The 25,944-nt window shown below is 56.4% G+C and overlaps 1 protein-coding gene across 1 annotated transcript in view; it reads right to left on the reverse strand.

Annotated features, from left to right (window-relative positions):
- LOC137448976 (electrogenic sodium bicarbonate cotransporter 1-like) overlaps window positions 1-19,709 on the reverse strand; it is a gene marked incomplete at its 3' end in the record, with an annotated part of 46,019 nt that extends 26,310 nt beyond the window's left edge. Inside the window, exon 1 of the mRNA XM_068154039.1 lies at window positions 19,385-19,709. The remainder of the gene's footprint in view (window positions 1-19,384) is intronic.
- Between the last annotated feature and the right edge of the window lie 6,235 nt (window positions 19,710-25,944).

A 25,944-nucleotide genomic window follows, 5' to 3' on the forward strand; every position in this document is an offset into this window, starting at 1 on the left:
ACTGATGAGATCCCCCTCAGGCTGCTCTGCTCCAGCCTGAACAGCTCCAATCCTCTCAGTCTCTCCTCATCACAGAGCTGTTCCAGACCCCTCAGCATCTCTGCAGCCCTTTGCTGTCCCCTCTCCAGCAAGCCCCTCTCCCTCTTGAACTGGGGAGCCCAGAACTGGGCACAATACTCCAGATGTGGCCTCCTTAGGGCAGAGGAGAGGGGGAGCAGAACCCCCCTTGATCTTCTAGATGCACCCCAGGATGCAATTGGCCTCCTTGGCCATGGGGGCACACTGCTGGCCCATGGGCATCCTGGTGCCCACCAGCACTCCAGCAGTGCCAGAGAGGGGATCTGCCCCCCACTGCCACATAGCCACACAGGGACCCATGAACCTGGAGCAGGAAACAGCAGCTGTGGGAAACTCTGCAGCCTGTGCTGAACATTGCCTCCAGAGGAGCAAGTTGTGGGCAGCATGGCCCTGCCCCAGCGTTTGCCACCTAGAGAGGAGAATGTGAACTGGTGCCTGAGCCCTGCCAGCCTGCCTCTCATAAAGAAAAGGGTTATCTGACCTGGGAGTTCCTGGGTTTAAGTCCATTTCCCACTCAGCACAAGAACAGGCAGTGTGTACAATGCGGGGTGGGGCAGCACACCCAGTGCCACCAGCAACCCAGACCTGCTCTGCTCCTGGGAAAACAGCCCAGCACTCCCAGTCCCACCAAGCAGCTCCTGCACTCAGCCCCCCCCCCCACACACACACCCCCCAGGGCACCCCCCGAGGCTCTCCTGCAGGGCACTAACCCCCAGCACACAGAACACCCCCAGGGGCACAAAGAGCCTGAGGCCAGCGTGGATCTCCACTTTCCCTCTGCAATTACAGGCTGGAACCTTCCCCTCCTCCTGCTGGCTTACAATCACACAGCTGCTTGGGTTGGAGAAGTCCTCCAAGACCACTGAGGCCAACCTTCACCCCAACCTGTGCCAGTGTCTCCCCACCCTCCCTGGCAACAACTTCTTCCTCATCTCCAGCCTCAATCTCCCCTCCTCCAGCTCCAACCCATTGCCTCTCACCCTATCACTACAAACCACTGCAAAAGATGTCTCTTCCCACCTTTCTTGCAGGCCCTCTTCAGGTACTGGAAGGCCATTAGAAGGTTGCCCCTGAGTTGTTTTGGCTGGAAAAAAATCCCTCTGAGATCAATGAATCCAACCTCCAACCCAACCCCACCATGGCCACCAAACCACAGCCCCAAGTGCCATGGCCAGAGGGCTCTGGAACCCCCCCAGGCATGGGGACTCCACCACCTCCCTGGGCAGCCTCTGCCAACCCCTGACCACTCTGGCAGCAAAGACATTTTCCTCCCCTCTAACCTAACCCTTCCCAGGCACAATTTCAGGCCATTGCCTCTCCTTCTACCCCCTGAGACTAGGGAGAAGAGCCCAAGCCCCAGCTCACTGCAGCCTCCTTTCAGGGAGCTGTAGAGAGCAATGAGGTCTCCCCTCAGCCTCCTCTCCTCCAGGCTGAACACCCCCAGCTCCCTCAGCTGCTCCTCTCCAGCCCCTTCCCCAGCTCTGCTGCCCTGCTCTGGAACCACTTCCTACTTTCAAACTCACAGTTCCTCAAGCTGCACTTTCACCTCCCCATCCCCTCCCCCAGCACCCTGCAGATGCTGAAGACCAGCCCTCTGATCATCTGCAGGGTTTCCTCTGGGCCCTCTCCATCAGGTCCTTGTTCCTCCTGTGCTGAGGGTCCCAAAGCTCCTCACAGCCCTGCAGGTGAGGTCTTCCCAGAGCAGAGCAGAGGGGCAGGATCCCTCTCTCCATCTCTGCCCATACTGCTTTGGATGCAGCCCAGGCTGCCCTTAGCCTTCTGAGCTGCCAGTGCCCATTGCTGGCCCCTGTCCAGCACCTCAAATCCTTCTCTGCAGGGCTGCTCTTCAACCTCCTCATCCCCCAGCCTGGACTGATAACACAGATTGCATCAGCCTAGGTGCAGGATCTTTTCCTTTGCCTTCCTGAACCTCAGGAGGTTCTCCTGAGCCTGCCCAGGTCCCTCTGGACCCTTCCTGCAGCTCCAGCATGTGCTGTGCAGCTAGCAGCCACCCCATCCCGTGTCAGCAGGAACACATCAGCCACAGCAAGGGGAGACAACTGCTCCAACAAACAGGAGGCAAAGCCAGAAAACCAGAGGGGCCTCCAGAGACTGCAGTGCTCCAAGCTAACCTCACCCTCCAGTGGCAACTGCTCATCCAGAGGACTTCATAGTGCCTGCTCCCCGGGGAGGAGGGGGGGGAGGAGGAAGGGGATGACACAAAAATCTCTTCTGAAGGTCATGGGCATCGGTCCCAGTGCATGCAGAAAATGCTAATTTAATAATAGTCAATCAAAACTAAGCCAGGCTTGATAGCCAGGAATGCAAACAACTCATTTGCAGCCAAACACCCCTTCTGTGTCCACCACAGCTGCACTGGGAGGGAGAAAAACAACCCCAAAGCCCCAACCACCAAAGGAAGGAAGGAGGGGAAGGGAAAAAAAACCCCACCAAACAAGCAAACAAACAAAGAGCAACAACCAAAACACCACCAGCAGCAACCAAAGGCAGCCCACAAAGCAGGGCAAGTGGAGTGAAGATGAAGAAACACTTGCAGAGAGGAGAGGAGAGGGGAGGAGAGAGGGCAGGGCCAAGCCAAAGCAGAGTTGTTTGAAAGCCAAGCTGAGAATAAACTGAACCCAAGAAGAATTTCATCACTTCCACCAGCTGAAGCTCCCAGCCAGGAGGAGAGGAGAACATCACCCACAGCCCACAGCACCACCCAGCCAGCAGCCACTCTGGCTCCCAACAGCACCCAGAGCTCAGCACAGCACCCAAAGGGTGCAGCCCCCTCCCAGATGACACCCGGGGGGGAGGCACTCGGCAGGGATGTGACTGCAGGGCACAATGCCTTGCTGCAGAGCCCCTGCACTGCTGGAGCAGAGCCTGCTGGTGCCTTCTGGGGGGCTCTCTGCTCAGGCTGCTGGGACAACAGCAGCTGGGTTTGATCCCAGACTTACTCTTCTGCTACTCAAAGTTCCAGGCCATGGAAGCAGAGGAGCAGGCTCATGGGGGTGGGAGGGGGGGGGTGCCAAGATAAACAGCTGTGATGGAGCACTGATGGCCACTGGCAGGAAGGACAGCCCAGGGGACCTCACTGCCATGACCACTCAGAAGAGCCCACCCACACATGTGCTCCCTGGGCAGCACCTCCAGGGAAAGCACATGGAGACCACAGAGTCACTCTCAGAGCTGTCACAGTGGGGATCATCAGCCCAACCTCTCACCCAGAGCCCCCAGCCCCACCACTGCTGCCCCACTCAGCACCCCACCCAGACCTCTTTTCAATCCCTCCAGGGATGGGGACTCCACCACCTCCCTGGGCAGCCTCCTCCAGTGCCACAGAAGCCTTGCTGGGAAGAAAATTTTCCTGATGTCCAACCTGAAGCTCCCCTGGCACAACCTGAGGCTGTTTGCTCTGGTCCTGTCCCTTGTTGCATGTGAGAAGAGGCCAACCCCCAGCTGACTGCAGCCTCCTCTCAGGGAGCTGCAGAGGGCAAGGAGGTCTCCCCTCAGCCTCCTCTTCTCCAGGCTGAACAAGTCCTCAGCTGCTCCTCCCTAGCTCTGCTCTCCAGACCCTTCCCCAGCTCTGCTGCCCACCTCTGGTCATGCTCCAGCCCTTCCAGCTGGGGTTGCTTAGCCTGGAGAAGAGGAGGCTCAGGGGAGACCTTCTTGCTCTCTACAACTCCCTGAAGGGAGGTTGCAGCCAGGTGGGGGTTGGTCTCTTCTCCCAGGCACCCAGCAGCAGAACAAGAGGACACAGTCTCAAGCTGTGCCAGGGGAGGTTCAGGCTGGATGTTAGGAGGAAGTTCTTCCCAGCAAGAGAGATTGGCCATGGGGATGTGCTGCCCAGGGGGGTGGTGGAGTCACCATCCCTGGAGGTGTTTAAAATCATCCTGGCTGAGGCACTTGGTGCCATGGTTGAGTTGATCAGATGGTGTTGGGTGCAAGGTTGGACTTGATGATCTCAAAGGTCTCTTCCAACCTGGTCTATTCTATTCTATTCCTTGCCACCTGGGCACACTGCCAGCTCACATTCAGCCATCAATCATCAGCTGCACACTCCCCCAGGATAAGCAGGAGGTCACTGTGTGTGGAGCACAGCACCTCCTCCAGGCACCCCCTTGCCCCTCCCTGAGCTCCACTGATAGAGCCAGGTGAGTAATGCCCTGCACTGACCCACTTAGCACCTTGGCTGCAGCAGGTGGTGCCAGAGAAGAGCAGACCAAGCCCTTGATCTTTAAACTGAACCTGCAGACTATCAATTAGCCCTTGACAAGAGCCTGGCCCTGACCAGGCATGGGGCACTTGATTGAGTTCTGGGTGCATTAGTCACCCACAGTGACCTGGCTGCTTGTGCCACCAGGACACCCACTCCAAGCAGGAGGAACATGACATGGCATACAAGCAGAGTGGCACAAGCAGACAGCTCATGAGCCTGCATAAAGTCAAACCCATTTGGAAAGGTTCAAGGCTGCCTTCACCAGCAAAAATGAGCTTGCCTCTGGACTGGCATTTTGCTTCCTGGGAGAGCTGTGTTCTTAATTTGGTTCTGAATGCCCTCAGGCCAGAGTGACTGTCTCCTCCAACCACAGCCAAGAGCACACAACCCAACTGCTGAGCAGGCAGCTCCCAAGTTTTAACAAGACTGTCCTCCAGATGACATCCACTTAAAAGCAGCCCCAAAATAGGCTTAGTCATATCACACAATAGCCTGGCTGGAAGAGAGCTCAGCATCGCTGAGGCCAACCACAGCCTAACAGCTCCCTGTACACAGCTCTGGGACCATGTCCCTAAGCTCCTCATCCAAATGGCTTTTAAACACCTCCAGGAATGGTGACTCTGCCAGAAGGGCTCCCTGGTTCTTTCCCCCCTTCTTCCTGACCTCTGCAGAGCTCCAAATTCTGCTGTAGGAACTCTGAACTCAAAAGCATCCTGTGGGCAGGGGTTGGAAGAGGCTGCCCAGGGAGGTGGTGGAGTCCCCATCCCTGGAGGGGTGCAAGAAACCTGTGGCCATGGCAGGTGGGGCCATGGTTTAGTGGCCATGGTGGGGTTGGGTTGATGGTTGGACTGGCTGACCTTGGAGGGCTCCTCCAAGTGAAACAAGCCTTTGATTCTGTGATTCAAGAGCCACAGCTGATGTTTACACACTCCACATGAAGGCTGATTTCAATCAGAGCATGAGAATTATTATGTGCTGTCCAGGAGAGCCAAGCTAGGAAGGGAACAGGCAGGACCTGCCCAGCTTGGCCATCACTTGGCCTCTCTGTAGCTGCTACAGCCACAGAGTGCAGTGGGTTGAAAGGGACCCTCAAAGGTCATCCTGTCCAAGCACCCTGCAGGGAGCACCAACACAGAACCACAGAATGGCTTAGGTTGGAAGGGACCTTAGAGATCACCTACTCCAACCTCCCTGCCACCTCCACATCAGGTTTGACCTTGAGTGTCTCCAGGGATGGGGCCTCAACCACATCCCTGGGCAACCTGTGCCAGTATTTCACACAGAACCTTAGGGGTTGGAAGGGACCTCTGGAGATCATCCACTCCAACCCCCCTGCCAGAGCAGGGTCACCCAGGGCAGCTCACCCAGGGACACATCCAGGTGGGTTCTGAATGCCTGCAGAGAAGGAGACTCCACCACTCTCATTGTCCAGAGCTTCCTCCTGGTGTTGGAAAGCCCTCCCTCTAGATCTGGTGCCTGGGGACACGGCACGGTGACAGCCTCGGGGGTGCTGGCGAGATGGTTGGGCTGGATGGTCTCAGGTCCTTGCTGGCCTGGATGACCCTGTGATTCTGTTGATGTGGAATGGGCTGCCCAGGGAGGTGGTGGGGTCAGCACCCCTGGAGGTGTTTAAGACAAGCCTGGATGAGGCACTTGGTGCCACGGTCTGGTTGGTGAGTCAGGGTTGGGCGATCGGTTGGACTTATCTCAGAGGTCTCTTCCAACCTGGCTGATTCTGTGCCCAACCCAAATCTCCCCTGCTGATGCCCAACCCAGCAGAAAGCCTTCCCCTCCAGCATTCCTGGGGCCTGCCCTTCCCTCCTTCCCCTGCCAGCTTCCCCTGGACACCTCATTCCACAAGAGCTGCACGCCGGTGGCCAGCTCAAGCTAATTTTCAACAGAGCTTGGCTCTGAAGCTGCCTTTTGTCCTCTGGCTGATAAGGGCCTCAGCAAACAAGGGAGATAAAAGGTAAGCCCTGGGTGACTGTGGCCAAGTCCCACACATCCCAACAGTCACTGCTGGCACATTATTTAACCCCCCTGGGCAGAACCAGCTATGGGCTGAGCCCAGCCCATCAATTTTCAGGTCACCACCTCAGGTCTGGGTGAGCCTTGTGCACAAAGAGCAGGGACCCACACTGCAGTGGAGGCTGTGTAAAGGTAAAAGGGAGATTAAACCCCCACTTATCTGCACCCAGTATCTTGCATACTCTCTGTTGGTTGTTTTGTTTTATTGCTAAGGGGAATGACTGCTCCAGGAACAGGCCAGGAAGGGACAAATAGAAGTTGGGGCTGATAGCAGAGCCCCAAGACGTCACAGGTAGGGGTGAGGACTTCAAATTAAAGGTCACATCCAGAAGCATGCTGACCTCTTTGTGAGGTCACTGGGTTACAAGTCAAGGCTGCCCAGGACGAGCAGAGAATCCTTTTGGTTGGGAAAGGCCTCCAAGATCACAGAGGGAGAGGGGTTGGAAGGGACCTCCAAAGCTCATCCAGCCCAACCCCACTGCTCTCAGAGCAGGGTCACCCAGGAACACATCCAGGTGGGTTTGGAATCTCTCCAGAGAAGGAGGCTCCACCACCTCTCTGGGCAGCCTGCTCCAGGGCTCCAGCACCCCCACAGTGACAAAGCTTTTCCTTATGTTCCTGTGGCACCTCCTCTGCTCCAGCTTGCACTAAGGAATGAGGGCAGCCCTCAGGCTCCTCTGCTCCCAGCTCCCTCAGCCTGTCCTCACAGGGAGATGTTCCACTGCCTTCAGCAGCTTTGTGGCTCTGCTCTGGACTCTTTCAAGCAGCTCCCTGAGATCCTTCTTGAACTGAGGAATCCAAAACAGGACACAATATTCCAGCTGTGGACACACCAAGGCAGAGAGCATCATCAAATCCATCTGTCAGCCTAACATCACTGTGGCCATCAAGCAACACACCCAAGTGAAGTGCTGTTTGCACCCAAGGTGCTATGGTAGCAGGAATCAATCCTTAATGCAGAGAGCTCTCATTCAGCATTTAGAATGAAGAAAACAAAAGCAGAGACAGGTTCAAGAAAGGGACTTGCAACAAGGGCTTGCAGTGAGAGGATGAGAGGCAGTGCACTGAAGCTTGAGAAGAGAAGATTGAGACTGCAGATAGGAAGAAATTCTTTCCAGGGAGGGTGAGGAGGCACTGGAACAGGTTGTCCAGGGAGGTTGTGGATGTCCCTTCCCTGGAGGTGTTCAAGGCCAGGCTGGATGAAGCCTTAAAGCAACCTGGGCTGGTGGGAGGTGTCCCTGCCCATGGCAGGGGGGGTTGGAACTGGATGAGCTTTAAGGTCCCTTCCAACCCATCCTGCTCTATGAACTAGATGGTTTCACCTGGAGGAAAGGAATCACAGAAGCTTCCAGAGTTCACAGAACTCCAGCAAAGCCCTGCACACCCCCCAGCTCCCCAGCCCTCAGAGGACATCCAGCTTGCTTGCTGGGAGAGAGACTTCTGAGCACAATGAGCTTCAAGTGGGCTTTGCAAATGCTTTTTAACAAATTAACTTCTCCCCCTAATGTTCAGTCAGCTGCACTGGCTCTGGGCTCTTGGAGCTTGATCTTTAATTTCAGTAATTAATTTAAAAGCTGGAGACCTGAGCTCCCTTCATTCAGAGCCTGGAGAGGGTTCTGATGCTGCTAAGATAGAGCTGGGGTTTCCATGGAGCTGTTGTGCAGAGCATTCCCTTTCCCCACACACACACACCCCCCAGAAAAAGGCTACATCCCATTTTTGGCAGAGGGCTGGGATGGGTGATCCAACCCAAACTCTGGAAGCATGGAGGCTTTTCTCTTGCAGCAGCTCCTGCTGCTTCACTGCTTCAGACACAGCTCCACAGAGCCCATCCTGGCTTACAGCAGAGTGTGGTGAGCACAGCTACGTGCCTGCTCCCACTGCAAAGAGGAGCAAGGCAGGGAACTGAGGAGTCAGAGCATCATGGTTGCAGCTGAGTGCCCACAATAGTCTAGGAAGGGTGCCTGGGCTTGCCTACATTGTCAGTGGGGCACAGGCTCAAGTCTGTGCTCAAGCCCAGGCTTGCTCGCATTCTTTCCACGCTAGCAGGCTCTCAGGCTCAGCTTCAGAGCCCTGATAAGGTGGAAAATCCAAGTCCTGCCACACAGCCCAGCAGAGCCTCCTTGCCACTGGGCAGCAGCAAGGTCCCACACAGAAGCCAGACCCAAGGCACTCTTACCCAGCAGGGCACACAGATGCTCCCCACGCTGCCCACCAGGCTCTGAGCCAGGGAAGCTCTGAGCCCCCAGGCTCTGCACACCAAAGCCTACTCACAGACCCAACAGTGACACTGCCAGGGCCAAAGAGAGCTTGGCACAGGACAGATCCCCCCTTTCCCCTTCAGCCCTCCTGAGCTTCTGCTCTCACACACTCTCAGTCACACACCTGAGCGACCCAAGGCACCTATGGAGCCTTCATTCTGCATTCAAGGCTGAGCTGAACCTTCCTCAGGTGGTTCTGGCCTTTTCCTCCACCCCACACACCATCTAGAAGAGCACCCTGTATTTATTTGCTCAGGGATCCTCTCTCAGTTTAATGTTTCAGGCTTCAGCTCAGCTCTTCTCCCAAGCCACCTGCATGAAGCAGGGCCAAGCATCAGGCAGATCAATGCATTCAGCAGAGGAAGCCTTTGCCCACTTCAAGCCCCAGAGCAGGCACATCTGCAGCTTTTCCTCCACTGAAGGAACTGAAACACTTCTCCTGTCTCACAGGAGGGCATGCTCAGGACTCTGATGTACCCAGAGAAGAGGTGAAAGTGTCCTTCCCTAGGGATGGTTGACTGTAACATCCCAGCCCTTGAAGGCCACCTCACAGGAGCCAGCCTCCTCTTCCTCCTAAAACCCAACTGTGGCTTCCCACATCTAAACTGATCACTCCAGAAAGAGGTAGGGAACATCAAGTGCACCCTGAGAAGCCTTTACAGCTGTGGGAAGATCTCTGCACGTATCACAGGCCTGCAGAATGCCCTCTTGCTCTGAAGAGAGAAGCAACTCTGCTCTCCAAGCACACGTCCAGTGATGGATGTGCCAGCAGCACACCCCAGGCAAACTCACTCTGCAATGGAAAGCACTGAAAGCCAACACTGCTAACCAGCTGCCTGCTCAGGATGGTTTTCCACCACAAGCAGTGATGCCACCTGGCAGGGCTAAGGTGACAGAGCACCCAACCTAGGCAGCTGGACTGGATGATCCCAGTGCAACATTCCATCCTAAATGAATGTTCAACTCCACCACCCCCCTCCAACACCACCCTGCAGGTCCTTAATCAAGGATGCCCTGAAGACTTTGCACTGGTTTTCCACTCATTTCCAACCCCACCCCAGGAGCACCTTACAGCTGCAATCCAGACTTTGTTCCTAACCCCTGCGACCCCGTTTGATCTGTTCTCTCCACTCACTCTACTATCTCACCATGCATCACCCCCCTTCATACCAGGGGAGCTACTCACACAGGACTTAAGCCAGCCTAGCACTTCAGCATGGACCTGAAGGGCCATCAGTTCAGCTCCTTCAAGGCCAGAAGCCATCTGTGCTGAAGCCCTTGGGAGGGTGAAAGGCAACAGCCCCATGGAAATGAACACCCAGGAACTGCAAGGGACCAGTCCAGAGCATCAGCAGAGGTGCAGACCACGCTGCTACATCCTGCTGGCACAGCTCCTGACTTCCAGGCTTCCTCTGTGCCCCTCTCCAGATGAAGTCCCCTTCACCTGGGTGCCTGTCAGCAGCACCTCAAAGGCACCTGGCACTGCTTCTGCCCAGCACCACCCTGGAGGGCTGAGCCCAGCACAATGCTCCTCCAACTTGGTGATTACTCACAACCCCAAGCCTAAGAGATCATGAGACGTTACCAGCCCCTGTGGGACATCTCCCAGGGCACTGCAGGCTGCATTGTTGTGCCATTAAGGCTCTGGAGCTGGGGACAGAAGAGAACAAAGTGCCCATCTATTTTTTCACTGTTTGTTGTTTCTGCCTGCAGAGACACACAGGCTGGTCTGTTGAGCAGGGCTGCTGTCCTGTAGCTGTGCTCTTTGTCCACTGAATGCAGGAACTGTCAGACCTGGAGGTGATATCAGACCAAGAACATTTAATAAGGGTTTGGCCAAAAGCCACCGACACCAACTCGGAGACCTCAGCAAACTCGGTGCACGCAGCCCCTGCGAGGCAGCAATCCACTCTCACTCCATGCCAGGGCCATGAGGCAGGTTTAACATGCTCAAACACACTTCCTTCAGCTGCTACTTCCTTGAAGCAGCAATTTCAGCCACTGCATCTTTGCTCAGTCAAGGCAACACCTCCCCTCTGCAAGCCCTTCTCTCTGGCAGGACACCATCTCCAGCTCTCGAAGAACCACCACCTCCAGACAGCTCTTTCTGGCCTCAGCACAAACACAGCTTTGCCCTTTCCTTTCTCACACAGCTAAGCCTCATCCACCACCTCACCCAAAACACCTCCCAGCTTCACCCTGACTGGGCTGCCCAAGCAGGCAGCACAGTCACAAGGCCCTCAGACACCACCACCAAAGGCTCCTCCACCACTGCTGCAACAACACTTCTGCACAGGACCAAGGCACCCCTGGGGAAGCAGCAGAAAGCAAAAGCACTGCCAGGCTTTCCCCCCTCACTGGGATGCTCTTTCCTCCCTCTGTGGACAAACTCAACCTTTTCTTAGCAAGCTAAGGCATCAGCAACCAGCATTTGCCCTACACCCACTGCAGGACTCAGAGAGCACACTTTGAAAGCTCCTCTACAAACTCCTCCTCTGCTGGGAGGCCAGGATGAGAGACTTGAGGTGTTCAGCCTGGAGAGGAGAAGGCTCCAGAGAAACCTTCTGCTGCCCTCTCAGTGCTTGGAGAGGCTGAGCAGAAGGCTGGGGACAGACTCCTGGACACAGCCTGTGGTGACAGGACAAAGGCTGATGAGGGGAACTCGAAAAGGGAGATGCAGACTGCAGAGAAGGAAGAGGAATGATTGACACTGAGGGTGCTGAGACCCTGGGGCAGGCTGTCCAGGAGGGTTGTGGATGCCCCTGCCCTGCAGGTGGTCAAGGCCAGGGTGCCTGGGGCTTGGAACAACCTGCTCTAGCAGGAGGTGTCCCTGCCCAGGGTAGGGGGTGGAAGCTGGAAGATCTTTAAGGTCCCTCCCAAGCCAAGCCAAACCACTCTATGAATCCCCAAGCACCTGCTGTGAGGAACAGCCCAACACAAGCCCCGGGGATGATGGAGCTGGCTGACTGCGGAGGGGCTGCCAGGCTTAACCCCATGAGACGGAAGGCAGAAGGCAAACACTTCAGAGCTGTGAGCTGCAGACAAACCTGCTGGACCTCGCTGGGAGCCGCAGGGATGTGCGCAGGGTGCCTGCAGGAAACCGCAGGAGCTGCCAGACCTGGAGGTGCCATCAAACCCTTCAGCTTCCAGAAGGATTTGGGTTAAAATCCACTCCGAGAGCGCAGCAGAAGCTGGGTGCAGGCAGCGCTCTGCGTGGCAGCAATCCACTTTCACTCCATTCCAGGGCCATGAGGCAGGTTTAACGTGCTCAAACACTTTTCCTTGAGCTACTGAGCAGCTATTTCCCAACCTCATTCTAAACATAGAGAGAGGCTCCTCACCGTTAACGACCTCGATGAAAGATCCCCGGCGCTTACGCAGGAGGGCTGACGATGCGTCTGAAGTGTTAGATAGTCACAGGGACAATAAAAGCAGTTCACTATTGCAACCTTCTGTTCAAGGTTAAGAGTTGAAAGGAGATAGCTCAGCTCACTAAACCCCTGCCAGAGTTCCTCTTGAGACGCTCGAGAGATCAGGAAACCTTCCAGAAGTTCCTCAGTGAAAAAGGTGAAGGTGAAAAGACAAAAGGAAACCTTCCAGCTCCTGCCCCAGTGGGGAAGGGCAGGTGCTGCTCCTGCCCCTGCTGCACAACACAGCCAAAAGGTCAGCCCTGGCAGAAAGGTGAGGCTTTGACGTGCAGAATGGTAGGGCTGGGGAGGGACCCCTGGAGCCCCAGGCAAAGCCCCCTGCCAAAGCAGGGTCACCCTGAAAAGGTCACCCAGGAACACAGCCACCCAGGTGGCTCTTCAACACCTCCACAGATGGAGACCCCCACACCTCTCCTGGGCTTTGGCTTAAGGCTACAGAGTCACAGAATGCCTTGGGTTGGAAGGGAACCTGAGAGCTCAGCCACTCCAACCCCCCTGCACTCTGCAGAGACCTCTCCAACTCGATCAGGGTGCTCACAGCCTTTGTCCAGCCTGCCCTTGAGTATCTCTGGGGATGGAGCCTCAACCACCTCCCTGGGCAGCCTGCTGCAGTGTTCCAGCAGCCTCCTGGGGCACAACTTGTTCCTCACCCCCAATCTCCACCTGCTCTGCTCTCATTTCAAACCACCGCCCCTTGTCCTGTCCCCGCAGGCCGTTGGGAACAGTCCCTCTGCAGCCTTCTTATCACTAATAATAACTCTTATCATGCAATAATAATTCTTATCATTAACAATAAAGTGATTTTAGTAATCCCCAGCCTTAACAAGGAGACACTTGAGGAGTTACCACCACCAACCCCCTCGGGTTTGCAGCTGGAGGCGATCCGTGGGACGGTGGAGGTTAGAAGGGACCTTAAAAGATCATCACTGCAAGCCCTTGTGGGGGGGAAAAGGATAGTATGGGCTCAGTACTCAGGGAAGGGCAAGGGAGGCTGACTTCAAGTCAGAATTTAACAGAGAGTATTTTGCAAACCTTTTATTGTAGCAAAAGAGCACCCTGGCTGTTTAGCCTATAAACAAAGCCTGATAAGAGAGGCAGGGTTTAAAATGCTGTGATCTGGAACACTCCCCACCCTCCAAGGATTTCCTCAGAAGCAGCAATTACATCTTGAGCCATTTTCTCTCTCTCTCTCTCTCTCTCCACACACACAATACTAATTTCAAACCAAAACCTATCATCCCACTCCAGCCTTTCACTTCACTTCCACGACAGAGTGAGCCCTGCCACCAGCACGCGCTCCTGGGACGCAGGCCTTGGGAGCTCCTGCAAGCCACAGCTCCAAAGGGATTCTGATTCTGGGGGGGCAGCAAATCACCTCTGCTGATGGTTCTGGGGAGGGAAAAAAACCTCTCTTCAGAAGTTCCTTGTGCAAGGAACTAAGGGCAGGGAAGCAAATCAAGAAGCAGTTCGAGAGGGACAGAGTCCAAGGGAGGGCTGTGAGGATGCTGCAGGGACTGGAGCACTGCCCTGTGAGGAGAGGCTGAGAGCCCTGGGGGTGGTTAGTCTGGAGAGGAGAAGACTGAGAGGGGATTTAATCAATGGCTATCAATAGCTGAGGGAGGGGACAGGCTCTGCTCACTTGCACCCTGGCATAGGACAAGGGGCAATGGGTATAAACTCCAGCACAGGAGGCTCCACCTCAGCATGAGGAGGAACTTCTGCACTGTGAGGGTCACAGAGCCCTGGAGCAGGCTGCCCAGAGAGGTTGTGGAGTCTCCTTCTCTGGAGACTTCCAAGCCCCATCTGGATGTGTTCCTGTGTGAGCTGTGCTGGATTCTATGCTCCTGCTCTGGCAGGGGGGTTGGATTGGAAGATCTCCTGAGGTCCCTTCCAACCCCTAAATGTGTTCCTGTGTGACCTGTGATGGATTCTATGCTCCTGCTCTGGCAGGGGGATTGGACTGGAAGATCTCCAGAGGTCCTTTCCAACCCCTAACATCCTGTGAGCCTGTGATTCCCAGACACTTCCATCTCTTCCACTTAATGTAATCAGGTCACTGAGAACCAAGAGGACAAATGACACCATGGGGCTTCCTGACTCAGCAGGTCCTCAGGTAGCCTCCTCCTCGACCCCCAAAGGGCCAGCTGATGGTGCTGCACCAGATGCTGCTGTTTCACAGGAGGCTCTTCCATCACAACTAACATCACACCTTCACCTTCAAGGCTTCACCGTTAACTCCTCAGCCTGGTATCTTGGAGCTCCATCTCTCCATGCAAGCTTTGACCTGACAGACCAAGGCCACTCCTTGGAGCCACTCTTTTGACATTGAGTCATCAAAGGCTAGAGCTGATGGTAGAGATCTACCCAAGAGTGAGGACTCCAGCAAGCTGCAGTCTGGCTTTAACCAACAATTGTTAAAGCTCTGTAGCTGCCTCCTTGCAGCACCTGCTGCTTCATCACCAATGATGGGTGCTGCTCACTGCCCTCAGCACTGCCCAACAGCAACCAAAGGCACTGCTGCTACAAACTGCTGCACCCAATCCTGAGCTAACTCGGGGGAAAGGAGATGCTACTGCAACCCAAAGCTCAAGGAGAGGGGTGAAGAAGCCTTGCTTTGAATGGCTGTGGGACTTCACCACAACCTTGGTCATTTTAGTGCTGCTCACAGCACCACAGAATGAGAGAGGTTGGAAAGGGATCTCTGGAGATCATCCAGTCCAACCCCCCTTGCTTAGAGAAGCTCACACAGGAACACAGCCAGGTGGGGTTGGAATCTCTCCAGGGATGGAGGCTCCACCACCTCTCTGGGCAGCCTGCTCCAGGGCTCCAGCACCCTCACATTACAGCAGTTCCTCCTCCTGTTCAGATGGAGCTTCTGATGGTCAGGTTTGTGCCTGTCACCCCTTGTGCTGTCCCTGGGCACCACTGAACAAAGCCTGCTGCCGTCCTCCTGCCACCCACCCTTGAAGTATTGATCGGCATTGATGAGACCCCCTGCTTCAGGCTGTTCTTTCCCAGCCTATAATGTCCCATTTATCTCAGTCTTTCCTCATCAGAGAGCTGTTCCAGCCCCCTCAGCACCTCTGCAGCCCCATCCCAGCCCCCTCAGCACCTCTGCAGCCCCATCCCAGCCCCCTCAGCACCTCTGCAGCCCCATCCCAGCCCCCTCAGCACCTCTGCAGCCCCATCCCAGCTCCCTCAGCACCTCTGCAGCCCCATCCCAGCCCCCTCAGCACCTCTGCAGCCCCATCCCAGCTCCCTCAGCACCTCTGCAGCCCCATCCCAGCTCCCTCAGCAACTCTGCAGCCCCGTCCCAGTCCCCTCCTCAGCACCCCTGAAGCCCCATCCCAGCCCTCTCCTCAGCACCTCTGCAGCCCCATCCCAGCCCCCTCAGCACCTCTGCAGCCCCATCCCAGTCCCCTCAGCACCTCTGCAGCCCTGTCCCAGCCCCCTCCTCAGCACCCCTGCAGCCCCATCCCAGTCCCCTCAGCACCCCTGCAGCCCCGTCCCAGTCCCCTCCTCAGCACCCCTGCAGCCCCATCCCAGTCCCCTCCTCAGCACCCCTGCAGCCCCATCCCAGCCCCCTCCTCAGCACCCCTGCAGCCCTTTTCTATCCCCTCTCCAGCTGTCCTTCTCCCTCTTTGCTTTACCCTTTACCCTCTCCCCTGTCCCTCTTGAACCAGGGAGCCCAGACCCGGACGCAACATTCCCGACGCGTTTCGCTGCGGCTCGGAACGAAGCTAAGAGCAAAAGCTGCCTCCCACTTCCAGTTTGCTCTTTAAGAGGGATCACAAAAGCCACCAGAAGCAGTACAATGAGATGGAGACAGGCTCCTTTATCAACCTGAACCGCAAGCTGCTATTCCTGGGTTCACAAAGAGCACTTTTGAGCCTCCTAAATGGATGTGAAGCCGGACGCAGCTAATTGACTCGGTCCGAGCAAACCTGATAGGAGTTATCAGAAAGCTTTTAATTTGCTGAAAGCAAAGAGTCCAGACTCTAAATCTAAGAAAATAAGGGGAAGGCAGGTCAGTGGAGCGTGACAAGGATGCTATCTGAGGCAATGAAGTCATTTGTATCAGCCTCACAGGGGAGAGGACCTGATGCGACAGCACCGGAGATAGGATGCTCTGAATGATGCTTTCAACGCGGCCAACCCGGGCTGAAGTCTTGGCCTGATGCTCTCAATCCATAAGGAGGAATTGGAGGGGGATCCACGCCATGTTGGATAGGGGATGTGCAGGACAGTGAAATCAGTTTCAGAGTTAAAAGCCCCAAAAACTCTGAAGGCTGTCCAAGCCTCCCTAACAGGGGTGGCTGAAGTGCACAGACACAAACACCACTTCCCCTGCTCACAGGAATAAACTATCTGCACACAATCATTCAGGTTGAAAAGCCCTCTAAGAGCATCAAACCCAACCTTCCTCCCAACACCACCATGGCCAGCAAACCATGGCCCTGAGTGCCATGGCCACACATGTCTTGAACCCCTCCAGGGATGGGGACTCTACAACCTCCCTGGGCAGCCTCTTCCAACCCCTGACCACTCTTGCAGCAAAGGAGTTTTTCCTCTTCCCCTCCCCTGACACAGCCTGAGACCATTCTCACACTCCCCTCGAAGCAGCAATTTCAGCCACTGCATCTTTGCTCAATCAAAGCAACACCTCCCCTCTGCAAGCCCTTCTCTCTGGCAGGACACCATCTCCAGCTCTCGAAGAACCACCACCTCCAGACAGCTCTTTGTGGCCTCAGCACAAACACAGCTTTGCCCTTTCCTTTCTCACACAGCTAAGCCTCATCCACCACCTCACCCAAAACACCTCCCAGCTTCACCCTGACTGGGCTGCCCAAGCAGGCAGCACAGTCACAAGGCCTTCAGACACCACCACCAAAGGCTCCTCCACCACTGCTGCAACAACACTTCTGCACAGGACCGAGGCAACCCTGGGGAAGCAGCAGAAAGCAAAAGCACTTCCAGGCTTTCCCACCTCACTGGGATGCTCTTTCCTCCCTCTGTGGACAAACTCAACCTTTTCTTAGCAAGCTAAGGCATCAGCAACCAGCATTTGCCCTACACCCACTGCAGGACTCAGAGAGCACACTTTGAAAGCTCCTCTACAAACTCCTCCTCTGCTGGGAGGCCAGGATGAGAGACTAGAGGTGTTCAGCCTGGAGAGGAGAAGGCTCCAGAGAAACCTTCTGCTGCCCTCTCAGTGCTTGGAGAGGCTGAGCAGAAAGCTGGGGACAGACTCCTGGACACAGCCTGTGGTGACAGGACAAAGGCTGATGAGGGGAACTCGAAGAGGGAGATGCAGACTGCAGAGAAGGAAGAGGAATGATTGACACTGAGGGTGCTCAGACCCTGGGGCAGGCTGTCCAGGAGGGTTGTGGATGCCCCTGCCCTGCAGGTGGTCAAGGCCAGGGTGCCTGGGGCTTGGAACAACCTGCTCTAGCAGGAGGTGTCCCTGCCCAGGGCAGGGGGTGGAAGCTGGAAGATCATTAAGGTCCCTCCCAAGCCAAGCCAAACCACTCTATGAATCCCCAAGCACCTGCTGTGAGGAACAGCCCAACACAAGCCCCGGGGATGATGGAGCTGGCTGACTGCAGAGGGGCTGCCAGGTTTAACCCCATGAGACGGAAGGCAGAAGGCAAACACTTCAGAGCTGTGAGCTGCAGACAAACCTGCTGGACCTCGCTGGGAGCCGCAGGGATGTGTGCAGGGTGTTAACTTGCTAGGAATGCCCTGTGCACACAAATGGAAACTTCATCCCTCCTCCTCCCTTCAGCTGAGAAAGGAGGAGGAAAAAAAAGAGCTGGTCTAGATTTCCTTCTCACCCTGCTTTCAACTCTGGACAGCAGCAGCACATCACATGCCAGCTCCTCCTGGGCTGGGGGTCATTCCTCTACACTTGCCAGCCCCTTGGAAGTCTAGAAAAGGCAGCTTAGAGAAACCTCTTCCCTCCTCATAAAGCCCAGCCACTGTTTTTCCAGCTGTGAATTTCACACCCAGCGGGAGGGAAGGGTAAGTTACAAGCAAATCCTTCCCCTGCTTGCTCTAAAAAACTTCCAAGCCTGAGTTCAGTTCATGTCTGCATCTAAGGGGGGTGGTGGTGGGGAAACCAGAAAAAGCATCACTGCAGCTTGGAGATCAGCCTCCAGATCACACTGACACTCAGAGGTGAAGCTCCTGAGAGCCAAACCCCACCAGCTGAAGCAAAAAAGCCTTGCAGAGCTGAACTCCACCATCTGCCCCAGCAGAAGTCACTGGCAGGGAAAGGTCTTTCGGCTCTCCCTCCAGCACTGAACGGCAGGCAAGGGAAAGGGGGAGCCCAGGCCGTGAGGAGCCAGCTCACATCCGTGTGGAGCACGTCAACAGGCACACAAACAAGCCCCGGTTCCTCAGCCTGCATCTTGCAACAAAAATTAAGCCTGGCACGAAATAGCAGCTGGGGATTGGGAGCCTTCAGTGGTGACGGGCTGGGGAGCGGGGGGGGTGAGGGGCGTCTCTGTAGCTTGCTCTCTGAGTGAGTGATTTCCTTCTGACTGTCAGAGCACTGGGCAATATTCCTGGTTGGAGGATCAGACGGAGCTCCTGGCAAAGGCACAGCCACGTTCTCCTCGGAGCACAGAGCCCCGGCAGCTTTTCCCACACGGAGCAATACCAGGAAGCTCCTGGCACGTTCGAGTAGGCTGAACGCAAGAGCTACAAGGATGCACCCCTAACCCAGGGGAAATCCACTCCCAATTAACCGTGCCTACGTTAAAAGAAATAACAATAGGAAAGAATAAAACAGAGGTAGGGGAACAAAAGGACGATTAAATCCTCATTTCCATGTGTGCGCTCCAGCAGAGCGGCTCTGGGCTGCAGGGCTTAGCAGGAAGCTCACCCAAGAGGGAAAACAAGCAGCGAGGACCCGCTCTCAGCTGGGGAAAATATCCCAGGTGGCCAAGCCAACCAGGTGGGACACCGAGAACTTGAGAGGAACTAAGATCTCACAGAGGGATCACAGAACGCATCAGGTTGGAAGGGACCCTCGAAGGTCATTTTGTCCCCCGCGTTAAGCAGGGGCTGCTCCCTTGGACTGCTGACAGCTTGCTGAAGATGGGGGCTGGAACCAGAAAGTTTTCAAACACAGCGAAACGTTTACGAAGTTCCCACCAAGTGCCCAGCACCAGCCTCGGGCTCCTAAAGAGCCAAAGCCCGCAGGAAGGGAAGTGAGGGGCAGGAACCTGCCTGGCCGTGCGGGCTGCGAGGGGTTCCCCGCTGCCCACCCCCACGGCAGGCAGCCGGAGGGAAGGAGAGAAGGAGGGAGGCAGGCGGGCAGGCAGGTGCTGCGCTTCCCGGTCGAGCCCCCTTCCCCTGCTCACCTCCGGGGCTCGGGCTTTCGGCGTTCCTCCAGCTTGGCGGCGGGCGGGGGCTGCGGGGCAGCAGCGGCGGCGGCGGCGGCGGCGGTGGCGGTAGCGGCGGGGCAGCGGCTGGGGGAGGCTTCAGCGGACGGTGCGGGGCATGGTCGCCCTCCCGCAGCTCTTTCCGTACCTGTCCGTAGGTGCACACGCACCCCCCCGCTTCTGCCCTTCCTGGCCGGCGGCTCCGGAGCGGCGGGGCCGAGCGTAAAGCGGAGGCGGCGGCTGGGCTGTGCTAGCGGCTCCCGCCCCGGTCCCGCCGCATTTAAAGCCGCCCGCAAGCTCGGACGTCCCCTTGCCCGCTCCCATCCCGTCCCATCCCATCCCCCGCTCCCCTCCTCGGCCGCCGCTCGCAGCGTCACGGGGCCGGGAGGCCGGAGGAGGAGTCTGGAGAAGGGGGGAGGCCGGGGCTTGGTGGGGCCGTGGGGCCGGCCGGCTTCTCCGCCCCCAGCCCCGCCGGGGCAGGTGCTCGGCGAGCGGGGGAGCGAGGGGAGAGGCTGGCCCTGGAGGGAGGAGAAGCGGTTCCTGCAGCACAGCTCCTCGGGAGCCCCAGCCCTCTGCCAACGCAGCGGTGTCCCCAGAGCTACCCCGCGCTGCTTTTCCCATCAGTTCTTCACTTGCTGGCTGGGGTTTTACAGCCACCCCTCCACGCACCGACGGCCACCCTCCTGCTCAGCACAGGAGGTGCCCAGCTGCCACCCAGCAAAGCAACTGGTGGATGCTTTGCCTTGGGACACAAAGAGGGATGTCAGAGAATCAGAGGCTGGGTTAGGTTGGAAAAGACCTTTAAGACCGTGGAGTCTCTCAGAGAATACATGGCAGGAGCCCCACCACTGACAACACAAAACCTGGGTAGCATCTGGGGATATGATCCAGAGCAAGCCCTACTCCTGCTGGCCACATCACCCAGTTCCAACCCCCTGCCATGGGCAGGGACACTTCCCACCAGCCCAGCTTGCTCAAAGCCTCATCCAGCCTGGTCTTGAACACCTCCAGGGAGAGGACATCCACAACCTTCCTGGGCAACCTGTGCCAGTCTCTCCCCACCCTCACTGCCAAGAATTTCTTCCTATTTCCAGCCTCAACCTCCCCTCTTGCAGCTCAAAGCCATTGCCCCCATCAGGTCACTATGAGCTCTTGCAAAAAGTCCCTCCACTGCTCTCCTGTAGCTCCCTTCAGGTACTGGAAGGCTACTCTAAAGTCTCCCCTGAAGCCTCCTCTTCTCCAAGCTGAACAGCCCTAACACTCTGAGCCTGTTCCTATAGGAGAGGTTCTCCAGCCCTCTGATCATCTGCATGGCCTCCTCTGGACCCACTCCAGCCGTTCCATGTCCTTCTTGGATGCAGCTATCACCAACCAGACTTTGCTGCCCACATGAGTGGTCTTAATTTGGCTTCATTCCCCTCCCTCTCTCTCACACACACACACTCTCTTCTATCCACACCCTTCAGACAGATCCTTCCAGACCAGAGCTAACACCAATATCCCAACTGCTGCTCACTGCGCTCTGGCGCTCAGCATCCCTCCCCAGGCCACGCTGATGAGGGCCACAGGAGATCTTTCAGGCCCAGGCTCCACGAAGGGCTGACAGGGAGGTGGCAGAGGAGCAGCCAGGGGAACAAAGGGGACTATTGTGGCTCTGCAGAGGCAAAACTCCCCTTCTGCAGCGAGGTTTAGCGTTACCACACGGCAACTGCCTCCTCAGCTGCTCCTCAGCCACCAAGCTGCCCTCCTGTCACCCGTCCAAGTTCTGCAACACAATGCACTGGGCAGGCAAAGCAGCAGAAACCACACAGCACTTGCAGGCTGGAGTGAGAGCACTGCAGGAACCATCTCCCTAGTGGAATTCCCTCTCTCCCTTCAGCTGCTGGCACCTCTGTGCTTCCCCCCTGCTGCCCCCAGCCCCTGCCCACAGGGAACTGCCTTTAAGCCACTGTGTGTCCCCCCACCCCCACCCCCTGTTTGGTGATTTCCTGAGAGACCTCAGCTGGTCTGCACAGGACTTGGTCAGGAATTTGAGCTCCCCTGCTTGCTTTAATAAATGAGATTCCTTAAGTACCTTGTGTGAAGCCATCAGCTGGCGTGCAGTGGGTGGCTGCCAGCACAGCAATGACTCTGATGGCTTGGAGCTGTGCTTCCCCTGCACTAATGGCAGCCCCTCTATGAAGAAAAGCAAAGTACTACCTCACTGGAGAAGCTGTGGATGCTCAAGTCCTAACCCAAACAGCCACACACCTTCCTCTCTTCCAAATCACAGAAGCACTGGATGGTGATGGTTGGGAGGGACCTCCAGAGGTCACCCAGTCCAACCCCCTTGCTAAGGCAGGGGCACCTGGGGCAACTCACACAGGAACACATCCAGATGGGCCTCACAAGTCTCCAGAGAAGGAGACTCCACTGCCTCTCTGGGCAGCCTGCTCCAGCACCCTCATGTTGAGGTGGAGCTTCCTGCCTCCCAGGTTGTGTCCATTGCCCCTTGTCCTGTCACAGGACACCACTGCAAAGAGCCTGGCCTCTTCTCCTTGCCCCTCACCCCTCAGATCCCCTCTCAACCTTCTCCTCTTCAGGCTAACCAATCCCAAGGCTCTCAGCCTTTCCTCATCACACAGAGGTTCCAGGCCCTTCAGCATCCTCACAGCCTCCCTTGGACACTCTAGCACATCCCTGTCCCTCTTGAACTGGGGAGCCCAGAATTGGACACACTGCTCCAGCTGTGGTCTCACCAGGGAAGACACAGCCCGTGGCTCAGTCAGGGACTGCTCTCTCCATCCTTTAACTCCAGCTACTTTGCACCTTCAATTTCACATCCATCCATGGATGAACTGGGAAGCTCCTGGAGAGCAGACATGTTAGCTATCTCAGAGGCTGGCTGTTGCTTCTGGCCACTTAGATAGCTAATGAAGGTCCAAGAATCCTTCCCAAAGTGTTTAGATCCCTCAGTGAAAGCACCTCCTGGATGGTCCTCAGCAGCTGGCTGCTTAAACTACCAAATCTGAGCAAGTCCCACACCAATTCCCTCTCCTGCAACTCCAGATACTGTCATCTTAAACCTCTGCATCCAATTTGCTGCCTGAGAAACGTTTTGACATCAGGATGCACAATTTTACATCAGCCTGAGAGGGCACCAGCCCTGCATTTAATTAATGACCTAAACCCCCACAGAAATCATTTGCAGGAGGTCCTTAAATCAAGAGCTGAGGCAAGGAAGCTTGGCCAAGTTGGGAAATGAGGGCACTCAATGCCCAGAGAAACCCCCGGGTGAAATGACCTCAGGAGCCTGCCTCTCACTGTGACTGACAACCCCAAGCCCCACCTGCTACAGCTGGCTTGTCCCCACCTGCTACAGCTGGCTTGTCCCCACCTCTGCTGTGGATGGACCTCCTCAGAGAATCATGGAATGGGCTGGCTTGGAAAGGACCTTAAAGGTCATCCAGTTCCACCCCCCTGCAGGTTCTGCCTTTTGCAGACGCCCTGCCTCACTTGTCTGGGACTCCTCACAGCATGCAGAGGGGAGCTGACTTCCCAGGAGCCTGATCCAGCCCCCTGCTGCCTCTCTGCTCACCCACTGTGAAGCCACACACTGCGCAAGGAGAGGCAAATTCACAGAACCAGAGGATGGGTTGGAAGGGACCTTCAAGATCATCCAGTTCCGACCCCCTGCCATGGGCAGGGACACCTCCCACCAGCACAGCTTGCACAAAGCCTCATCCAGCCTGGCCTTGAACACCTCCAGGGAGGGGACATCCACAGCCTCCCTGGGCAACCTGTGCCAGTGTCTCCCCACCCTCCCTGGCAAGAATTTCTTCCTCATCTCCAGTCTCAATCTGCCCTCTTCCAGCTTCAATCCATTCTTTGTCATCCTGTCACTATCAGCTCTTGCCAAAAGTCCCTCTCCAGCTCTCCTGTAGCCCCCTCAGACACTGGGAGGCTGCTCTAAGGTCTCTCTGGAGCCTCCTCTGGGGCTGGAACAGCCCCATCTCTCCCAGCCTGTCCCCACAGGGCAGGTTCTCCATCTCTCTGAGCATCACTCTGTTTTCTCTGTGCTTTCTGTTTTCCTATGATTCCCTGACTCTGGGTGACTGGCCCGAGGGAGCTGGTCCCACCTGAGCACCAGAGCCCTGCAAGGGAGGCAGCACAGCAGGGGCTTGCTTGGGAAGCCTCTGGCTGCCTCTCCAAACCTGCCTTGCAAGTCTGCTGGCTTCAGCCCCGCAGCACAAAGACTTTGTGAAGGAAAGGTGTGCCCACAGCCTCAGCCACAGCCAACCTCCTGCTCCCCAGCAGGGCAATAAAACCCTCCCCTCCACGAGGGCACACAACAGGATGCCACCTCCAGCTGAATGCCCACTGATAGCCAGGAATTAATTTCCTGTGAGGTGGCACCGGGGCCGGTTGTCAATGGCAGCGTTTGACATGCTGGTGGGTGAGGAGCAGAGCCCAAGGGAGGGAAGGTGGGGAGGGGAGGGGGAGAAAAATGAGAGGGTTTACAAAGTGCTCCTGCTCAGTGGGGCTGGCAGGGGAAAACTTTCCTCCCCCCTGGGCAGGTTGTTCCATAAATACATCTTGCAGCACTTCTGGTGGATCCCTGGGAAGCTGCTGCTGCTGACCACAGTGCTGTCAGTCAGAGGAGATGCTGAGCTAGATGGGAACTGGCAGCTCCTGCACTTCCAGGGCTCTGTGCAGGCTGCTGAGAGAGAAAATGTTTGCATTGGATGGAGTCAGGAGGAATTGCAGCTAAGCTGGGAACTTGCAGGGGATGAAACTCTTCCAACAGGAAGGTGTTGGTGTGGTGCAGAGGGATGTGGTTCAGCGGTGACCTGACAGTCACCCGTGGCTGGGCTTGGGGATCTGAAAGCTTTCTGCTGGCCAAAAGTATGATGGGATGCTGTGAAAGGCCCCAGATCTGCCTCCCCCAAACCAGGGAGGACGTGGAACTGTTGGAGGGGGTCCAGAGGAGGCCACCAAGATGATCAGAGGGCTGCAGAAGTTCCCCTATGGGGACAGGATGAGGGAGCTGGGGATGTTCAGTCTGGAGAAGAGAAGGCTCCAGGGAGACCTTAGAGCAACCTTCCAGTACCTGAGAGGGACTACAGGCATGCTGGGGAGGGGCTCTTGACAAGAGCTGGGAGTGACAGGACAAGAGGCAATGGCTTTGTGCTGGAAGAGGGCAGATTGGGGCTGGAGGTGAGGAAAAGTCTCGACAGTGAAGGTGGTGAGACACTGGCACAGGTCCCCCAGGCAGGTTGTGGATGCCCTCTCCCTGGAGGTGTTCAAGGCCAGGTTGGATGAGACCTTGAGCATCCTGTGCTGGTGGGAGGTGTCCCTGCCCATGGCAGGGGGCTGGAGCTGGGGGATCTTGAAGGTCCCTTCCAACCCAACCCGTTCTATGGTTCTATGACACAGGGCGACAGCTCATTCCAGCTGTTGAACCCAACACAGCCACCTCCTGCCCTGCCTCCCACAGCATCTCAGCTTAGTCTGAGAGCACCCACAACAAACCCAGTTCTGCAGCTCTCACCTTTGCACTCCCTACCTGTGTGCAGGGCACCGAGGATCAGGACTTGTCCATCCCTTTCCATCCCAGGAGGTCGAGGCAGAGCTCAGCACCTCAGCAGCTGGTTATTAAAGGTCTAATGCAAGTGAACCTATTGGCTTCTGAAACTTGAGGAGCAGGTTCTGCCTTTTCCAGATGCCCTGCCTCACTTGGCTGGGACATCAGCATGCAGAGGGGAGCTGGCTTCCCAGAGCCCCACACCAGCCCCCTGATGCCTCTCTGCCCTCCCACTGTGAAGCCACACACTGGGCAAGAAGAGGCAAATTCACAGAACCAGAGGATGGGTTGGAAGGGACCTTCAAGATCATCCAGCTCCAACCCCCTGCCATGGGCAGGGACACCTCCCACCAGCACAGCTTGCTCAAGGCTTCATCCAGCCTCTCCTTGAACACCTCCAGGGAGGGAGCATCCACAACCTGCCTGGGCAACCTGTGCCAGTGTCTCCCTACCCTCGTCATCAACTTCTTCCTCATCTCCAGCCTCAAGCTCCTCTCTCCCAGCTCAGAGCCATTGTCCTCATCCTGTCACTCCCAGCCCTTGTCCAAAGTCCCTCCCCAGCTCTCCTGCAGCCCCTTCAGGTAGTGGAGGGCTGCTCTAAGGTCTTTCTGGAGCCTTCTCCAGGCTGCAGAGCCCCAACTCTCCCTGCCTGTCCCCTTAGGGGAGGTTCTCCAGCCCTCTGATCATCCTCCTGGCCCCAGTTGCCAAATTCCAGCTGACTTCCCCTGCACTGGGTCCCACTTTCATCTTCTGCAGGAGACAGGAGCAGGAGGTGCTGAGGTAAGACAAAACTCAACTGCTGGAGGCTCCAGGGGTTTGTTTGTGATGTGTGCTTGATGTGCTTGTCATTAATTATAGATCAGCTCTGCCTGAGAGCAGTGAGCAGTCCTGGAGCCCTTGGAGAGCCATCTAGGCCACAAGAGTCTCCTCATTCACATCAAAGGGAGAAGGGCCATGGGGATTTCACAGTCTGGGG

The sequence above is a fragment of the Melanerpes formicivorus genome, unplaced genomic scaffold (genome assembly GCF_026170545.1).
Source record: "Melanerpes formicivorus ecotype bairdi unplaced genomic scaffold, bMelFor1.0.p_v2 SCAF_27, whole genome shotgun sequence".
NCBI classification, from domain to species: domain Eukaryota; kingdom Metazoa; phylum Chordata; class Aves; order Piciformes; family Picidae; genus Melanerpes; species Melanerpes formicivorus.